Here is a 9,970-nt window from a genome sequence, read left to right on the forward strand (position 1 = left end):
TTTTCTCTAACTTCCCAGAGCACTAGGGCAGCCTAGCCTGGGCTCTCCTGTTGCTTCTCCTATGCTAAGCCCTTTCTTGTTTTACTCTCCCCAGCTTTAATAAATGTCCCCTTATAGTTATCTGGACTCATGAAATTTTTCCTGCATGAGGTCAAGAACCCACACACTACCAGCTGGCCCTAGGCAGACAAGGGCCAGCTCCCCTTCCCGGTAACACCACAACCCAGCCCCATGGTCATCTTCAGTATCCCATCATCCCCCTTAACCTTCCTGAGCTTCAGTTTCCTATCTATGAAATGGGGATAAGAATAGCACCTGCTTCCTTGGAGGACTGTAAGCACGATAATGCAATTGGAAGGCTCGATAAATGGCATACTTTATATTTCTTGAGAGTCGGCTCTGTATCAGCAATGAGAAAAACAGACAAAATTCCCTGACCTCAAAGAGCTCCTAATTTTTTCAATGGGCTTGGGGAGGGACAGACAATATGATAAATAAAATCTATGCTAGGGTAGATAGTGTTAAGTGTTATAGAGAAAAAGTGGACAACAATAATAGAGGAGGGCAGAGTGGGGGCAGTTTGCAACATCAAAACAGGCACGGGAAAAGGACGGTTTTGAGACCACCACTGACATTTGAATGTGTCTGAACATTAGATGATATAAAGGAGCTACCATTAATTTTGCTAAGGGTTGATAATGTGATGGTAATTATGTTTATGCTTTTTTTAAGAGATGTATTCTGAGGCATTTATGGGTAAAATGACATCTGAGATGTGCTTTTGAATAATCCAGCAAGAAAATTATACACACGTACTCACACATGCACATACTTCAGATAGGAATTCTCAGGGCTGCATTTTCTCCATGTGGTAGAATGTGAGAGCACTCATTCCCCAAACATTAACTGAACATACACTATGCATAAGGCCAGTAGAGTCATAGCAGGGAACAAGACAGGCAGGATCCTGCTCTTGAGGGGCTCCCAGTCAAATAGGGACACGGCTATTAAACAAGTATATAGTGCCAGGTAGTGCTCACTTCTATTAAGAAAAATACAGTAGGAGAAAGGAATCAAGAATCTTGTTTTGGATAGACTAGTAAGGTCTGACTTTTGAATAGAGACCTCTGAAGGAGACGAGGGACCAAATCACAGGGACATCTGGGAGATCATTTCAGGCAGAGGGAAGAGCAAAGAGAAGGGTCCAGAGGTGATAGCTTATTCAGGGAACATGGTGCCTTGAGTGGGGTGAGTGAAAGGTCTGAGAGTAGATTCTCTGCTAAAAGCAAGTAATATGTGGTCTGATCATCCCCTCTATGGAATATTCTATAACCACCAGAAAGTGTGAATGTGGGACTAAATAGCAGCAATAATAGTAGTAATTGCTACGTAACAAATTACCCCCAAATTTAGCAGCTTACAATAGCAAACATCTCATAATTTCTGTGCATCAGGACTTAGGAGTGGCTTAGCTGGTTGGTTCTGGCTCAAGGCTTTCATGATGTTGCAGTCAAGCTGTTGGCTGAGGTTACCTAAAAGGCTTGACTGAAGGAGGGTCAACTTCAAAGCTCACTCAAATGGGTGTTGGCAGGTCCCAGTTCCTTGCTGGCTCTTTTCTTTTTTTTAATCCTTTTTTTTTAATCCTTACCTGAGGACATTTTTTCCATTGATTTTTAGAGATAGTGGAAAGGAGGGAGGGAGAAGGAAATAGAGAGAGGGGGCTGGAAACATCTATGTGAAAGGAACACATTGATTGGTTGCCTCTTGCACATGCCCCAATCAGGGCCTGGAATTAAACCTGCAACCCAGGTATGTGCCCTTGACTGGGAGTTGAACCTGAGACCCTTTGGTCCAAGGTCCAATGCTCTAACCACTAAGCAACACTAGCCAGGGCCCCTTTGTTGGCTCTTGACCAGAGTCCTGAGGTCCTTTTTTTTTTAAGTGGAGTGGTAATTTTTTTAAAAAAATATGTCTTTGTTGATTTCAGAGATAGGGAGAGAGATAGAAACATCAATTATGAGTGAGTCATTGATCGGCTGCCTCCTGCACGCCCCCTATTGGGGACTGAGCCCAAAACCAGGGCATGTGCCCTGACCGGGAATCGAACCTTGATCGCCTGTATCATAGGTCAATGCTCAGCCCCTGAGCCATGCCAGCCGTGCTTGAGGTCCTTTCTATATGAACCTATCTACAGACTGCTAGAGTGCCCTCACAACATGGCAGCTGGGTTCTGAGAGGGGGGAGGGGGAGGGGAGGAGAGGGAAGAAGGAAGTTGCAGCCCTGGCTGGTTTGGTTCAGTGGTTAGAGCGTCCGCCCGTGGGTCCCTGGTTTGATCCCGGTCAAGGATATGTACCTCGGTTGCAGGATCAACCCCGCCTGGTCGGGGCATGTGAGGGAGGCAACAAATCCATGTGTCTCTCTCACATCGATGTTTCTCTCCCTTCCACTTTCTCTGAAAAGCAATGAAAAAAACATCCTTGGGTGAGGATTTAAAAAAAAAAAAAGAAGGTACAGCCTTTTTATAACCTGATGTTAAACTTGCCATACCATCATTTTTGCCTTTTGCATTGGTCACACAGACCCACCCTGGTACAATGTGGGAGTGAACTTCACAGTGATGTGAATAGCAGTAGGCAAAAATCATTGGGGCCCACCTGGGTGGCTCCCCACCACCTAGAGCACTGGGTAAAAATTCAACAGATGGTGCCATCTGCCCACCTCTTTATGTCATGTAGAAGGCATGCTGGGGAAAAACAAGGCAGGGAAGAGGGGCAACATTCTAACAATGGTTATTTGTGTTGGAGGGGTCATAGGGAATTTTTCTCCCTTTTTTCCCTAGTTTCCAAATTTATGTAATGGAGCTCTACGACTTTTACAATGAAAATAATATTTAAAAATACAAGGCAATTGAATTGAACCTTTAGGCCTAACTTATAGGAACTACAAGGGGTGGAGAAACAAATGGAACACATAATGAGGAGACAGACAAATCCAGTGACACATTCTCTAAGCCACTTGGTTCGGTTCCTTAAAAAGTCAGTGTTGGGCCCTGACCGGGTAGCTCAATTGGTTAGAGCGTCATTGTGATACACCAAGGTTGTGGGTTCGATCCCCAGTCAGGGCACATACAAGAATCAACCAATGAATGCACAAATAAGTGGAGCAACAAATTGATGTTTCTCTCTCTCTCTCTTCCTTTCTCTCCCCCTTTCTCTCTCTCTCAAATCAGTAAATAAAAAAGTTTATGTTGTGAAATGAAGATACTAATTAAAGGGATTAGAGAAACATAGCCTTTAATGCAGTGCATGAACCTTTGATTTGATGCTGGTTAAAAAAAGCTGAAAAAGACTTCTTAGAATACTGATTACAGTCTGAAATGGACTGGATATTAAATAGTATCATGGAATAATTGAATTTTCTTTGGTGTGATAAAGGTATCATGCTTATATAATGAAAAGTTCTTATTCTTAGGAAATGCTGAAGTATTTAGGGATAAAGTGTTATGATGTATGAAAGTTTCAAATGTTTAAAAACAAATATATAGCCTGGCCAGTGTGGCTGAGTGTTGAGCATCGACCTATAAAACAGGAGATCGAGGTTTGATTCCCCGTCAGGACACATGCCCAGGCTGCAGGCTAGATCCCCAGTGCGGGGTGTGCAGGAGGCAGCTGATGGATGATTCTTTCTCATCATTGGTGTTTCTATCTCTCTCCCTCTCCCGTCTTCTCTCTGAAATTAATAAAAACATATTTAAAAAATTAAAATATATACATATATAGTTGATCCTTGAATAACATAGGTTTGAACTGTAGGAGTCCACTAATACATGTATTTTCTTCAGTGAATACCGTAAATGTATTTTTTCTTCCTTATGATTTTCTTAACATTTTCTTCTCTCTAGCATACTTTACTGTAAGAATACAGTATATAAAAAAAGAATACAGTATATAATACATATAACTTAAAAAATATGTGTTAAATTAACTGTTTATGTTATCAGTAAGGCTTCCTATTAATAGTAAGCTATTAATAGTTAAGTTGGGAGGGGAGATCAAAAGTTATTCATGGGGTTTGACTGCTTGGCTGGTCAGCATCACTAACCCTCATATTGTTCAAGGGTCAACTGTGTGTATATGTATATTATATATATATCTATTACATATGTGTTCATATACATACATATAAAGTATATATGGAAAAATGTTAACAATTGTTGAAATAGGTGTAGGGTAGTGGTAGTTTTAAAATATGTCCATAAATTCTTTGACACTCCTCCCTTCCAAAGGTGGAGCCTAATTCCCCTCCCCTTAAGTGTGGGCTGGACTTAGTAACTTGCTTTTAACAAATAGAAAAGGGTGGAAATGATGGTTTACATCTTTGAGACTAGATGGAAAAGGTATGGCTCAATCTCTGGAATCACTCACTCTGGGGAAGCCAGCTGCCATGTTGTGAGGAGGCTCAGGCAGCACTAGGGAGAGGTCCACTGGTGTCCTCAGGTCCCTTCCTGAGGCCTACTGCCAGCAGCCATGTGAGGGAACCACCTTGGAAGGGCCATCTTTCAGTCCCAGTCAAGCCTTCGGATGAGGCAGCCCCAGCTGATATCTTGTCTATAGTCTCATGAGAGATCCTGAGCCAGAACTCCCCAGATTCCTGACCCTCAGGATCTACATGAGATCATAAATGTTTGTTGTATTAAGCAACTATGTTTTGGGGTAATTTTGTTTTAAAAATATATCTTTATTGATTTCAGAGAAAGGAAAGGAGAAGGGGAGAGAGAGATAGAAACATCAATGATGAGAGGATATTGATTGAGCCCGCAACCCGGGCATATGCCCTGACCGGGAATCGAACCCTGATCGCCTGGATCCTAGGTCGACGCTCAACCGCTGAGCAACGCCTGGCCGGGCTGAACCATTTTTAATTTCACAGCTCAGTGGCATTAAATACATTCACACTGTTGTGCAACCATCCCCACCATCTATCTGCAGAACTTTTTCATCTTCCCAAACTGAAACTCTGTCCCCATTAAACACTCCCCATCCTCCTCTCTCAGCCCCCTGGCATCCACCATCAACTTTCTATCTCTATGAATCTGACTCCTCTAGAGACCTCTTATGAGTGGAATCATAGTATTTGTCCTTTTGTGTTTGGCTTATTTCATGCAGCATAATATCTTTAAAGTTCATCTCTGTTGTAGGATGTATAACAAATATTTTTTACTGTAGATATGTAACAAATATTATGCAGGACAAATATTACATACAACATACTAATCCTAAAAAAGTATTTATTATGTATCTGCAATTCCAATTTAACTGGGAATCCTGAATTTTATCTGGCAATTCTACCTATGGCCCTTCTCCACATAATAGCCAAAGGGATCTTGAAAAACAAAACAAGACAAAAACAAAACAAAACCCCCCAGCTTTATTGATATATAATTTACATACCAAAAAACTCACCTGTTTTAAGTGTACAATTGTGCATATTTACAGAGTTGTATGACCATCACCACAATCTAATTTTCAAGCATTTCCACCACCCTAAAAGGAAACCTCACGCCCACTTGCAGTCACTTTGGATTCTTACTCCCAGCCCAAGACAACCATCAATCTACTTTGTCTTGAAAAATGTGCCATGTGTGGGGACATTCTATCAAGCGCCATGTGATATTGGAATGGTAGAATATGTGGTCTTTTGTGACCGACTTCTTTTACTTAGCGTAACATTTTTGAGGCTCATCCACCTTGCAGTGTGTAGTGTGTATTAGTGCTTCGTTTCCTTTTATTGCTAAGTAGTATTCATCATGAGGATACACTACATTTGATTTATTCATTCAGCCACTGATGGACATTTGAGTTATTTTCTTCTTTGGGCTGTTGTGAATAACGCTGCTATGACTGTGAGTGTAGAAGTTTTTGTGTGAATGTTTATTTTTATTTCTCTTGGGTAGAGATGGAATTGCTGGGTCAGATGGTAAGTCTATGTTTAAAAAGTCTTTTTGAGCTATATTTCACATGCATAAATGTGGGGGGTTTTGAAAAACAAAATAAAAACTCTATTATAAGGAACATACATAGCAAAACAGAGCTGGAAGGTGGTGGGGGTGAAAGATATGGGAAAACTTAATCACCAAACAAGCTGCCGAAACAAAGCTTTCTGCTGTAGAGGACAGTGATTTGACCCTTACCTCACCTGCCTTTCTTCATTGTATTTATTTTATTTTATTTTATTTTATTTATTTTACTTTACTTTACTTTACTTTACTTTATTTTATTTTATTGATCCTTAGAGAAAGAGAGAGAGAGAGATTTTTTGTTGTTCCATTTATTGATGCATTCATTGGTTGATTGTTGTATGTGACCTAACCAGGGATTGAACCCAAAATCTTGGTGTATTGGGAGGGCACTCTAATGAACTGAGCTATTCGGCCAGGGATCACATGCCTTTCTTTCTTTCATTTTTTTTTTTAATTAAATATATCTTTATTGATTTCAGAGAGAGGAAAGGAAAGGGAGAGAGAGAGAAACATCAGTGATGAGCGAGTCATTGATCAAGCCTGCAACCTGGGCATGTGCCCTGACCGGGAATCGAACCCCCATCGCCTGGATCCTAGGTCGATGCTCAGCCTCTGAGCCATGCCCGGCCAGGCTGCCCTTCTTGATTCAAAGAAACCTGGCAGGGTCAGGCCCAGAGAGCCCCATTTTCCAATCTATTTTCTTCCTGGGTCTTTCAAGATATAGCAGACTTATGGAGAAGGGAAAGATGCAACAACCCTTTGTTCCAGTATCGTCCCAGCCCGATCCCTCAGTATTCATTGATGTTAAAGAGATGAACCCCATAGAACTGGGGCAATTTAGGCAGTAGTATGCTGAGCAATGGGGCTGTGTTGATGAGGAATTGAGCTGCAACGTACTCGGTGGGGAAACTGGCCAGGAGGCTAAGTGCAATAGGAGAGACAATGAGGAATTTGTGGGCAGAAATAAACTGGAACCAGTAGTCTATCTGTTCCCAGTGTGTCAATAGCTGAGCCTGTCCTTGGAAAGGGGTCTCAAAGGGTGTCTCTTTCACTGTATGTAAGGAGACATACATAGCCTTCCAGCTTCAGAAGCCTACCAGCTTGGGGTGCAGTGCTTGCTTCTACCCATAAGGATTTTTTTTGAGACTAAAGTAATTTCTTTGTATTCTGTGATCAAATCTCTCCAATGTTTTCCCAAGAAGGTAAAATAGAACCTAAAATTCTCACTAATGATCACAAGGCACTATAATAGGTCCTCAATGAATCCCTCCAGCCTTACCTTCCTTTCTCCCCCCACTTACTCACTCCTTCATCCCGAACTCAGATGTTTGCAATAGCCTGCACCCACTTCGATATATGGGTCAATTTTTATTTATCCTTTTTTTTTAAAAAATTACTTATTGATTTTAAAGAGAGAAAGAGAGAGATATCAATTTGTTATTCCACCCATTGATTAATTCATTAGTTGATTCTTGTATGTGTCCTGACCAGGCATTGAACCCACAACCTTGGCATATTTGGACAACACTCCAACCAATGGAGTCACCTGGCCAGGGCTCCATTTATCTTTGGTCTTTGGTTAAACCACCTCCTCCAGAAAGCCCTGGTCCCTAGGATAGACAAAGTCTCCCTCAGTACTCAACTTCTCCTTAAACACTCTGAGAATATTTTTTCCATTGATTTTTTTTTTTTTTTGAGAGAGTGGAAGGGAGGGAGGAAGGGAGAGAGAGAGAAACATTGATGTGAGAGACACACATTGATTGGTTGCCTCCTACACAAGCCCCAGTCAAGGCTGGGGATTGAAGCTGTAACCCAGATATGTGCCCCTGTTCAAGAATCAAACCCGAGACACTTTGGTGCATGGGCCAATGCTTTAACCACTGAGCAACACCAGCCAGAGCAACACTCTGGCTCTTTTACTCTGAGCTCTTACCAGGTGACAAAGAGAAAATTCAGAGATGTCCTGAAGAAAGAGACAAAAAGGGGTCAATTGGAAAACAACAGCAGTGCAAAACAAACAAAAGATTACTCCCACTCTTTAGTGTGCATTGGATGAATTTAACTTCCAGGCAGATATTTCTCAGATTATCTAAAAAGAGAGAATAGCCCTAGAACCCCTGGAGTTCCTGCTTCTTGTTTACACATGAGCTTTAAGGACTCTGCTGTGTCTATCCCAGAGCTACCCCCTAGCCCCACTTCACTTTCTCCCACCCATTTGCCTGTAATGCATGTAAATTCTTTCAGACTGCTTACATTTTTCTTTCCCCTTCGCCCTAATTGATGTATAAAAACGCTTGCAGCCCGACCAGGCGTGGCTCAGTGGTTAAGCGTCGACCTAGGATCCAGGCGATCAGGGTTCCATTCCCGGTCAGGGCACATGCCCGGGTTGCGGGCGTGATCAATGACTCTCTCATCATTGATGTTTCTATCTCTCTCTCTCCCTCTCCTTTCCTTTCTGAAATCAATAAAGATATATTTAAAAAACAACAACAACAACAACAACAACAAAAAACGCTTGCAGACTCCAAGATGAACGGTCATGCCTTTTCTACCTATCTATGCTGCTGGTGGTTTAGATTCCATACCCCAAGGTGGGTCTCTTCTTCCTCTTCCTCTTCTCTGTATTCTCCTCCTCCTTCTTTTTCCTTTTCCTCTTCTTTTTTTCATAGCAATGTCCTAATAAACCCTTTCTTTTCTTTTAAAGATTTTCTAAAATTGATTTTTAGAGAGGGAGAGAGAAACATCCATTGGCTGCCTCCTGCACGCCTCCTACCGGGGATCTAGGGCGCAGCCCAGGCACGTGCTCCGACGGGGAATGGAACGGGCAACCTTTCGATGCTCCCCACAATGTCCAACCAACTGAGCCACGCAGGCCAGGGCTAAATCCTTTCTGTTAAAAAGACTTTCAGCTGCGGAAGTTAATTTTTTTTGTTGTTCAACAGAGGTCCTAATTACATTGAGTTCTTGGAGGGCAGGCTAACAATATCTAATGCTCCCATTATTTCCTAATGCCAGGCAGAGTTTCCAGCGCTTTCGGTGTGATGTTATTTAACCCTCCTGCCCCTATAAGATCAGTAACATTTTGAGTTCCATTTTACAGGTGGGGGTCTGAGGCACAGAGCCATTAAGTAACTTGGCCACGCCGTGCTCAAAACATTTTTCTTGAATGAATTAATATAGATAGGTACTTTGTAGCTCTGGCACATGGTGTTCAATAAACTTTTCCTAAGTGTTTTGTGCATTTTCTGGCTGTTTAACCTAAGAACCCCTTCCATGGTTCGCTCCATCTTCTGACCCCCGCCCCCCAGGGGATAGGCCAGGGCACCTCCCTATTTTGCATTAACCTCCTACGATATCCAATGGCTGACAGATGCTTAAGCCACGCCTCTCGTGGTAGTCAATTGCCACTCCCTACCTCAAAGAAGCTTCTCCTTTGGTATCCAATGGCCTGCAGCTCTCTTTTAAGCCCCGCCTCTGGGAGCGGGAGGCTATCAAATGACCCGCCGCCTACATTGATTGGGCCTTCTTTTCTGTGGTATCCAATGGCCTACCTCCCACATAAAGCCCCTCCTACTGTGGCGGTCCAAGGCCTGCCCCTCTACCCTAAGCTCCGCCCAAAAGGAGCCTGGCCGCTCTCCTTCAGGCTCCCTGGCCGCCACCGTTTCCCTCCTTCTCCCTTTTCCCTTTTACCTTCGATAACCTCCTCCCCCTTCAATTAGGCCTCTGGGTTACGCCCCTTGGCTCAACCCGTTATCCAATCCTGTTAATGTGTTCTCCAACCCCCTCTTCTCATTGGTCCCCGCGCTCCTCTATCCCGGCACGTGGTTCTGAGCGACCGTGTCTCCCGCCGGTGACGGCAGGAAGGTGGGACATCCGGCCACAGCGCGCAGCCCAATAAGGACGCGCCGGCCCGCTGCCCAAGCGACCGTCTCCGCCCCCTCCGTTCCCTGC

Source organism: Miniopterus schreibersii (assembly GCF_964146895.1).
Source record: "Miniopterus schreibersii genome assembly, chromosome: 4".
Lineage (NCBI taxonomy): Eukaryota > Metazoa > Chordata > Mammalia > Chiroptera > Miniopteridae > Miniopterus > Miniopterus schreibersii.